Here is a 10961-nt window from a genome sequence, read left to right as displayed (position 1 = left end):
AGAAGGGGATGCAGAGGATGAGATGGTTGGATGGCATCACTGACTCGATGGACATGAGTTTGAGCAAACTCCAGAAGATGGTGAAGGATAGGGAAGCCTGGTGTGCTGCAGTCAATGCACTTGCAAAGAGTCGGATATGACTGAGCAACTGAGCAATATGTGAGACAAACACCACACCCACTTGTCTTTTTGAAACAGCCCTCTCTCTAACGTGAGCTGAGGCTCAGGGTGTCAGGAGAGGGCACTCTTAAGATTCTTAGAGCTCTTTTGTCTAGCTGTGAAGGTCTCTAAGGCATCATTTTTATTCTTTCTCAGGTTTAAACAAGTGTCCTGTAGCTACACCCTTGATCTGGTTTTTACCCTGAAATTTACTGGTAGTTGCCTGAATCTGACCTTTATCCTAAGATCATTTCTTTTCTTTTCTTTTTTATGGTAAAGATTGCTTTATTGGTGGCAGTTAGTACAAGTCAATAAATACTGATCCCCAAGAACCTAGCTATTTATCAGTCCACAGAGAGCTGAATGAAGCTGAACCGACTGATTGCTGGAAGGATAAACTGAAGCCAATCCTGCTTCTTGAGAAATGAAGCCACAACCAGCTGATACATGGCATATGCCATTCCACCAACTGTAGGAATCATGGTGGCTCTATACAGGAGGGCATCAGCTATCCCACCCTTCAGATGCGCTGGAATTCCATTATCCTCCTGAAACATCTTTTGTTTCTCTGGAACCTTATCTTCAAACTTCCTGAGTGAAGCACTAATTATGGCCTTCTGGATAATCTGATGAAGAGCCAGCAGATTCCACAGCATCTTCGCTCAGTTACTGCACTAACAGCAAAAATTCACTTCTTACTTTCAGAGCTTTTAGCCAGGAGAGATTAAGTGAGAAATACGTTCATCTGTAGATTCAGCAACTCCTGGCTCTTATATATTTATTTCCTCTAAATTGTGCTTAAAAGTAACTAAAATAGTCAGGAGTAAGAAATGTATATCCAATATCACCATACCATTTTCAGTTCAGTTCAGTTCAGTCGCTCAGTCATGTCCGGCTCTTTGCGACCCTATGAACCACAGCACACCAGGCCCCCCTGTCCATCACCAACTCCTGGAGTCCCCCCACACCCATGTCCATTGAGTCGGTGATGCCATCCAACCATCTCATCCTGTCATCCCCTTTTCCTCCTGCCTTCAATCTTTCCCAGCATCAGGGAAATGAGTCAGCTCATTCCAAATGAGTCATCTCTTCGCATCAGGTGGGCAAAGTATTGGAGTTCCAGCTTCAACAACAATCCTACCAATGAACACCTAGGACTGATCTCCTTTAGAATGGACCATTTTAACATCTGCATTATAGACTGTATCTTATGCAATATGGTAAAGAAAAGAGACTAGAGGCAAAAAGAATTAGTATGGAATAAACAAAAAATGTCATTATTGCAGATAATATGATTTTATACCCAAAGAACACATGAGAAATTATAAAACCTAGTAAGAGTGTGCAGGAGAAATGTTGGCATAAGATGAATATGGAAAAATCAATAGCAACAATAACATTAAAATGCCTAGAAATAAAAGACGTGTGGGCCCTTAATGGGAAATCACAATGTTGTTTGTGTACATGAAAAATGTTCTTAGAAAGGACTAGATGTTTTCCCATTAAGATCAAGAACTAGGCAAGGATGTCTCTCCCTACTACTCCTATTTTACATTTACTGGACAGCGTAACTAATGAAATAAGACAAGATAAGGAAATAAAAGGTATACAAATTAGAAAGGAAGAAATAACACTCTCATTGTTCACAGATGACACAACTGTCTACACAGAAAATCTTTTTAAAAAATCAACAAATTCTGAAACTAAAATGCAATTATAGCAAAATTGTAGGATATAAGGTTAATATACTTGTGTAAATGATAAGTTGCTTTAGTAGTGTCCAACTCTTTGCGACCCCATGCACTATAGCCCCCAGGCTCCTCTGTCCATGCGATTTTCCAGGCAAGAATACCAGAGTGGCTTAGCTAGAACATGGAAGCAACCTAGATGTCCATTGATAGATGAATGGATAAAGAAGTTTTGCTACATATACACAATGGAATATTATTCAGCCATAAAAAGGAATGCATTTGAGTCAGTTCTGATGAGGTGGATAAACCTAGAATCTATTATACTGAGTGAAGTGAGTCAGAAAGAGAAAGATAAATATCATATTCTAATGCACATATACAGAATCTAGAAAAATGGTTCTGAAGAATTTATTTACAGGGCAGCAATGGAGAAACAGACATAGAGAACAGACTTATGGAGATGAGGAGAGGGGAAGAGAGGGTGAGATGCATGGAAAGAGTGACATGGAAACTTACATTACCATATGTAAAATAGATAGCCAACAGGAATTTGCTGTATGGCTCAGGAAACTCTAACAGGGGCTCTGCATCAACCGAGAGGGGTGGGATGGGGAGGCAGATAGGAGGGAGGTTCAAAAGGGAGGGGACATAAAAAAAAAAAAAAGGGAGGGGACATATGTATACCTATGGCCAATTCATGTTGAGGTTTGACAGAAAACAACAAAATTCTGTAAAGTGATTATCCTTCAATAAATAAAAATTTTTTTAAAAGTCAATTGCATTCTTAAATACCAGCAAGGAACAATTGGATCTTGATATTAAAAACAATACCATTAACTTTAGTGCCAAAAAAAGAAGAAATATTTAGATGTAAATCTGAAAAAAATATATAAAAGATCTATATGAGGAAAACTACAAAATTCTCATGAAAGAAATCACACATCTGAATAAATGGAGACTTTCCATGTACAAGGATAGAAAGATATAATACTGTCAAGATGTCAGTTTTTCTCAATGTGATCTATAAACTCAACACAATCCCAATAAAAATTATAGCAAGTTATTTTGTAAATACTGAAAACTGATTTTAAAATTTATATGGAGTGGTAAAAGACCCAAAATAAACAAAATATTGCAAGAGAAGAACAAAGTCAGAGGACTGACAATACCCAACTTTAAGACTTACTAGAAAGCTACAGTCATCAAGACAGTAGAGTAATTGGTAAAAGAACAAACAAGTAAATCAGAAGGGCAAAATAGAAAGCCTAGAAATGACCAAAAGAGGAGCAAAGGCAATTCAATGAGAAAGGATAATCTTTTCAACAAACGGTCCTGGAACAATTGAATATCAACATGTGAAAAATAAATAAATGTAAATGTAGGTGTACATCTTCCACAAAAGTTTACTCAAAATAGATCATAGATATAAATACAAAATGTAAAACTACAAAACTCTTAGAAGATAACACAGGAGAAAATTCAGATGACTTTAGATTGATTAATGACTTTTTAAGTACAACATCAAAAGTGTGACTGATGAAAAAACTAATTGACAAGTGTGACTTCATTAAAATTAAAAACTTGGCTATATGAAAGACACTAAGAGAATGAGGACAAGCACTAGAATGGTAGGAAGTCTTTGCAAAGCACCTAATAAAGAACTGGTATTCAGGATATACAAGAACTCTTAAAACTTAATGATAAGAAAACAAACAACCAAATTAAAATATGAGCAAAAGATATGAACAGACACTTCACCAAAGATATACCGATGGCAAATGAATACACACAAAAAAATTCAGACCATATATCACCAGGGAATTGCAAATTAACTAATAAGATACCACTGTACATATATTCAGTTCAGTTCAGTTCAGTCACTCAGTTGTGTCCGACTCTTTGTGACCCCATGGACTGCAGCACTCCAGACTTCCCTGTCCATCACCAACTCCTGGAGCTTACTTAAACTCACGTCCATTGAGTAGGTGATGCCATCCAACCATCTCATTCTCTGTCGTCCCCTCTTCCTCCTGCCTTCAATCTTCCCCAGCATCAGGGTCTTTTCCAATGAGTCAGTTCTTCGCATCAGGTGGCCAAAGGATTACCATTTCAGCTTCAGCATCAGTCCTTCCAATGAATATTCGGGACTAATTTCCTTTAGGATGGACTGGTTGGCTCTCCTTGCAGTCCAAGAGACTCTAAAGAGTCTTCTCCAACACCACAGTTCAAAAGAATCCATTCTTCGGCGCTCAACTTTCTTTATAGTCTAACTCTCACATCCATACATGACTAAGGGAAAAACCATAGCTTTGACTAGACGGACCTTTGTTGGCAAAGTAATGTCTCTGCTTTTCAATATGCTGTCTAGGTTGGTCATAGCTTTTCTTCCAAAGAGCAAGTGTCTTTTAATTTCATGGCTGCGGTCACCATCTGCAGTGATTTTGGAGACAAAAAAAATAAAGTCTCTCACTGTTTCCACTGTTCACCCATCTATTTGCTATGAAGTGATGGGACCAGATGCCAACTGGCTAAAATCCAAAACACAGCTCCAAGTGAGTGTGTGTGTATGCTCAACTGCACAGTCATGTTCAGCTCTTTGCAACCCTATAGACTACAGTCTGCCAGGCTCTTCTGCCTTTGGGGTTTTCCAGGCAACAATATTGGAGTGGGTTGTTATTTCCTCCTCCAGGGGATCTTCCCGACCCAGGGATTGAACTGGCATCTCCTGCACTGGCAGGCAGTTTCTTTACCACTGAGCCACCCGAGTCTGTGGAGCAATAGGAATCCTCATTCATTGCTGGTAGGAATGCAAAACTGTACAGTCACAGTGGAAGGCCATATGACAGTTTCTTATGAAACTAAACATATTCTTACCATACAATTCAGTAATCATGCTCCTTAGTATTTAAACAAATGAGCTGAAAACTTACTTCTACACAAAAACCTAAACATGTAGGTTTACAGCGGCTTTATTCATAATCGCCACAACCAGAAGCAGTTAAGATACTGTTCAACAGTGAATGGATAAACACACTCTGATACATGCATGTAACAGAATATTATTCAGTAATAAAAAGAAATGAACTGTTAAGCCATGAAAATACATGGAGGATACTGAAATGCATATTGCTAAGTGAAAGATGCCAATCTCAAAAGACTATATACCGTACGATTTCAAATATATGACACTGCGGAAAAGACAAAGCTGCAGATACAGTAAAAAGCTCAGTGGTTGCCAGGGTTTGGGAGGGAGGGATGAAAAAGTGGAATGCAGAAAATCTTTAATGCAGTGAAACTACCCTGCGTGATACTGTAATGGTGAATTCATGTCATTATATATAGGTCAAACCCCACTGAAAACACAACACAGAGTGAACCTTAAGTAATCTACAGACTTTAGTTAATATTATGTAAGTACTGGCACACAAACTGTAACAAATTCATTATTTTCTGCTCAATTTTTCTATAAACCTAAAACTGCTCTAAAAATAAAGACTATTGACTTTAAGTGCAGGGAGAGCAATATATCATGTCCTTAGATGGGAGGTCTTGAACATAAAGCAATTCTCCCTAATTTGATCTATATAGCAAGGGTTACTAGAGACAAAAATTCCCTTTTTTTTTTTTTTTTTTTCATGAAACTTGGCAAGTTTCTACTAAAATTCCTATGTTAGTATAGAGAGCCAAAATAACCAACATGATTTTGAAAGAAAGAATCAAATAAAGGTTTATCTAATACTAACTGTGAGGCAACAGTAATTGTGATAGTGTGCCATCGACATGTAAGTGGACTAAAGAAACAATAAATTAAAAGGTTGATGTGGACACATAGATATTTTATTCATGACAGAGAAATTGCTGGAATAAGGATAAACAGCTATCCACTTAAAAAAAAATTGTTTTAGTCTGTGTATAACTCACCACTCAAAAAGGTAAACTCTAGATGCACTAAATGCCTAAATGGGAAAAATATAGCTATTTCAGAAAGCTATAGAAGGCTTTCTTTATGTCATAAACGTACTGTATCAGTCAGAGTTTCAATCATATGGACACACATGGTTTGTGATTTGTCATGTGAATTTGACTTAATGTGACTGTGGAAGCTGGTTACCCAGTTTCTGCAAGCCTTCTGTGTCTTTCCATGTGATGCTGAAGCTTTAAGTCCATGGGGCAGAAAGTTGGGAAGGTAAGATAAACATGAAGTGAAAAACATGTAGGTATCCTATAGAAACCAGGGCTCCTCTTCATGGAGCTTATAAAACACACATATCCATTAGAGCATCTAACCCAGGCGTTAGAGCAACTAAAGAAAGATTCAGGAAAAGGCAGAGCAGTTACAGCCTGACAGCTGCTTCATGCCAATGAGGCGATCTGTCAGACATTCAGTAAAAGTGTCTGAGCTACAAAATGCCTGTTGCTTCACTTCACTCTCCAAATCTCACAAGAATCTCTTTACGTGGCCTACCTTAACTGAAAACACAGAAGGAAAATTTGAGGAATGCAGTTCAGCCTACTGAAACTGATACATTATAATGCCACCAGTTAGGAAAGGATTTATTATGATCACCCCAAAAGGGGGCACACACCATAGAAGAAAAGACAGATCAACATTAAAATGATAAGTTTATATATGTCAAAAGGTGTGATAAACAAAATTAAAAGATGTTTCATACTATTAAAAGAAATTTGAAATGTTTGTAATCACAAAAATATTCACACCCTAATATTTTAGAAGTTTCTTCAAATCAATAAGAAAAAGCCAAGCAACCCAACAGATGAATAGGCAATTCAGAGAAGGAAAGTCTATAATGGACAAGGAAAACATGATCAACCTTATTAGTAAACCAGAAAACAAAAATTAAATAACAATACCCTCCAGCCTGGCAAAAAAAAAACAAAAAAAAGTAAACCTGAAAACAAAAATTAAATAACAATACCCTCCAGCCTGGCAAAAAAAAAACAAAAAACAGTAAACCTGAAAACAAGCATTAGTGATAGATTGCTGTTAAAGTGTGTGATGGTACAACCTCTCTGAAGGGGCAATTTCAGTTTATGTGAAGTTGCATATACTATAGAACACAGCGATTTTTCACTGGGTTCCTGGCAAAGTTCCTAAAACTTTTGCAATTTCCAAGGTGACAAGAATACTAGGAGAGTCTCTTGTTCTATTATGTGTGGCACAGATGGTAAAGAATCTGCCTGCAATGTAGGAGACCAGGTTCGATCCCTGGGTTGGGAAGACCCCCTAGAGAAGGGAATGGCTACTCATTCCAGTACTCTTGCCTGGAGAATCCCACGGACAGAGAAGCCTGGCAGGATATAGTCCCAGGAGGCTCAAAGAGTCTCACATGACTGAGCAACTAACTTTCTCTGACACAGGGATCCGAAAAACCTTGTACATTTCTGATAAGAGCACTGGGACCATCTTTTGTCAGTGAGATGACCCTAGATGGGTTCCTGGGTGACTCCTGGATAGGGCTGGTCACCAGAAAGATCAAGTCAAGATAAGATGTTAAGAATTTTCAGCTCTCCCCTCCATCCTCTAGAAAGGGGAGAGGGACTGGAAATGGAGATTATGACTGATCATGTGTATGTGAGGAAGCCTCCATAAAATCCCAGCATTTCTGGGGATGGGGAGTTTCCTGACTAGCAAACATAAACACATTCAGTTAAGTTCATTTCAGTCACTCAGTCATGTTCGACTCTGTGACCCCATGGACTACAGCATGCCAGGCTTCCCTGTCCATCACCAACTCTTGGAGCTTACTCAAACTCATGTCCATCAAGTCAGTAAGGCCATCCAATCATCTCATCCTCTGTCGTCCCCTCTTCCTCCCACTTTTAATCTATCCCAGCATCAGGGTCTTTTCAAATGAGTCAGTTCTTCACATCAGGTGGCCAAAGGATTGTAGTTTCAGCTTCAACATTAGTTCTTCCAATGAATATTCAGGACTAATTTCCTTTAGGATGGACTGGTTGGATCTCCTTGCAGTCCAAGAGACTCTCAGAATCTTCTCCAACACCATAGCTCAAAATCATCAATTTTTCGGTTCTCAGCTTTCTTTAGAGTCCAACTCTCATATCCATACATGACCATGGGAAAAACCATAGCTTTGACAAGGTGGACCTTTGTTGGCAAAGTAATGTCTCTGCTTTTTAATATGCTATCTAGGTTGGTCATAAGTTTTCTTCCAAGGAGCAAGTGTCTTTTAATTTCATGGCTGCAGTCACCATCTGCAGTGATTTTGGAGCACAAAAAAAATAAAGTCTGTCACTGTTTGCATTGTTCACCCATCTATTTGCCATGAAGTGATGGGACCGAATGCCATGATCTTAGTTTTTTGAATGTTGAGTTTTAAGCCTACTTCACTCTCCTCTTTCACTTTCATCAAGAGGCTCTTTAGTTCTTCTTCACTTTCTGCCGTAAGTGGGTTGTCATCTGCATATCTGAGGTTATTGATATTACTCCCAGCAATCTTGACTCCAGCTTGTGCTTCATGCAGTCCAGTATTTCTCATGTTGTACTCTGCATATAAGTTAAATAAGTAGGGGGACAATATAAAGCCTTGACATACTCCTTTTCCTATTTGAAACCAGTCTGTTGTTCCATGCACTGGAAAAGGTCAGTTTTCATTCCAGTCCCAAAGAAAGGCATTGCCAAAGAATGCTCAAACTACCACACAATTGCACTCGTCTCACATGCTAGTAAAGTAATACTCAAAATTCTCCAAGCCAGGCTTCAGCAATACGTGAACCATGAACTTCCAGATGTTCAAACTGGTTTTAGAAAAGGCAGAGGAACAAGAGTTCAAATTGCCAACATCCACTGGATCTTCAAAAAAGCAAGAGTTCCAGAAAAACACTGACATGACTTAGCGACTGAACTGAACTGAACTGACTGAGCAGGATAAATCCTGCACAAGTATAATAGCATATAGCATGTGTGTGTGTTAATACATATGTGTGTGTATATATATGCATATATGTATATATATATATATACACATATATATATGCCTCTAAGCTCATACACACTCAGGCATAGCATAGGCATTTATGCACATGTATCCTACATATATACATATGTAGGAAAAATAAGCATAGAAATGATCAATGTCAACCTGAGAATACTATCGTAGTGTCCTCTGGTGCAAGAAAGAAAAGGAAATGCTAGAAGAGTTGAACTTTACTTCAGTAACATTTATCTATTCTTCTGAGGATCTGGCAATACTTCTAAATCTATAATCTGTGAAGGGTGCATGGATGTCTGTTACTTTCTGAACTTCTATATGCTTATAATATTATATAATTCAAAACAAAACATGTTAAGAAAAAAAATAAAGGCACATAAGAAATTTCACACTTTTGGTCGCATGTGTAGGGACTCCACTTAAGAGCTAAGACCTTAAAAGTAACTATGAGACATAACAAATAATCTCTACTAACATGAAATATACTTTATGTTCAGCCTTTGTGGATATCTTAAAGGATACACAAGAAACTGGTAATCAGCAGTAGTTTTGTTAAGAAAAACAGTGAAATGAACCAGTAAGCAGGTGTGGGAGACTTTTCATTGTGTTCCATTTTGTAATGCTTTTTTTTCCCCATTTGAACTTTTCCAAACTATGTAATTTCACATGTGTAGCACATATGAAAAAAAATTAAATATTTTCCTTCATAGTGCCTTTCTTCTTTTTATATGTTAATCCTATGGGAGGAGAAGTCCACAATATTCTAGGGTAAATTAGCTTACAGATGACTTTCTTCCATAACAGAGGATCAAATGCCTACCACAAATACCATTATTTACTACTCCATTGTTACACTGTTTCCTGCTGAACCTAAAAGCTTCTCAGAGAATGCTCCAGGCATTGTCAACTGACCAATGATTGCACTCCAATTGATACTTGCCATATTTACTTTATGCTTACTTTGTTCTATAATATTAATAAATTTATACAAGAACTGTACAAAAAATATTGGTCTTCAGTAGAAAACTATGCTTCCCAAGTGACTCAGTGGTAAAGAATCTACCTGCCAAACATGAGACATGGGTTCTATCCCTGGGTCAGGAAGATCCCCTGGAGAAGAAAATGTCAACCCACTCCAGTATTCTTGCCTGGGAAATTCTAGGGACAGCGGAGCCTGGTGGGCTACAGTTCATGGGGTCACAAAAAATAATGGACAAAACTTAGCAACTAAACAACAAGAAAACTATGCATTGTCTAAAATAAACCATTTCATGTTATCTGACTTTAGTCCTCATCGTCCTTGAGTTATTTTACAGCTTTGTAAAATGTATATAACTGATAAAGATGCAAATTCTGTCCAGTTAGATTTAACGGACTTCCCAACTCTGGGGAAAAAAAAAAACAAAACAGCTTTGCCTTGACTTGCCTGTTTGTTTCAGTAAATTTATATAAATCCTTCTGTTTTACAGATTCTCTTTTGACCAGTTATAACATCTGTCTGGTTCCCTCACTGAATGTGTTAAATTAAATCTTTAACACATGTTCATTTTTATATCATGTACAAGAGTCATGATCTTACTTTTTTTTAATTATCTTTTAGAACTCAGTAGGGTAAAAAAATGAAAGGGGATATGTCAAAAAAGCAGGAGAGACATCTCCCTTAGGACACACTTCACTAACTGTAATATTTTGCTCAACAGGAAGATTTCCTGCCCTGCTATTCAAAGGAATATTCTAGCAGTGAAGAAACCTCAAATGTCTGAATTCAAGGGCTGTTTTTCTTAAAATATATCAACATGAATGAAGGGGTGATAGCTGAGCAGCAATATGGAGAACAATCAAAATTAAAATTCAACAGCTCTTTTCTTACCCACAGAGGCACTGCCTAGTTCATCCAAATACTAGTGAGCCACCAGGGAAGCCATAAAATTCACAGGCACAACCTAAAAGCATGTTTTCTTTTAAGATTTCTAAAATCTTAAAACCATTTCTTTTAAGATTTCTCAAACATTGGCTTATTTCTAGCGGGTTTCTTCCAGATCAACTATAGTAGTGAAGCGTTAAGTCTGTTTATAGGATTCTAGGTGCAGAGTGAGCATACCAACTTTCCAACTGGAAAATTTATGTATGCCATCAACTA

General features: G+C 37.7%; 1 pseudogene; it reads right to left on the bottom strand.

Annotated features, from left to right (window-relative positions):
* Positions 1-503: 503 nt before the first annotated feature.
* Positions 504-815, bottom strand: LOC139035088 (cytochrome c oxidase subunit 7A2, mitochondrial pseudogene; annotated as a pseudogene).
* Positions 816-10961: the final 10146 nt, after the last annotated feature.

Source organism: Odocoileus virginianus, chromosome 5 (genome assembly GCF_023699985.2).
Source record: "Odocoileus virginianus isolate 20LAN1187 ecotype Illinois chromosome 5, Ovbor_1.2, whole genome shotgun sequence".
NCBI lineage: Eukaryota > Metazoa > Chordata > Mammalia > Artiodactyla > Cervidae > Odocoileus > Odocoileus virginianus.
This window is presented reverse-complemented; position numbering and strand designations above follow the sequence as displayed.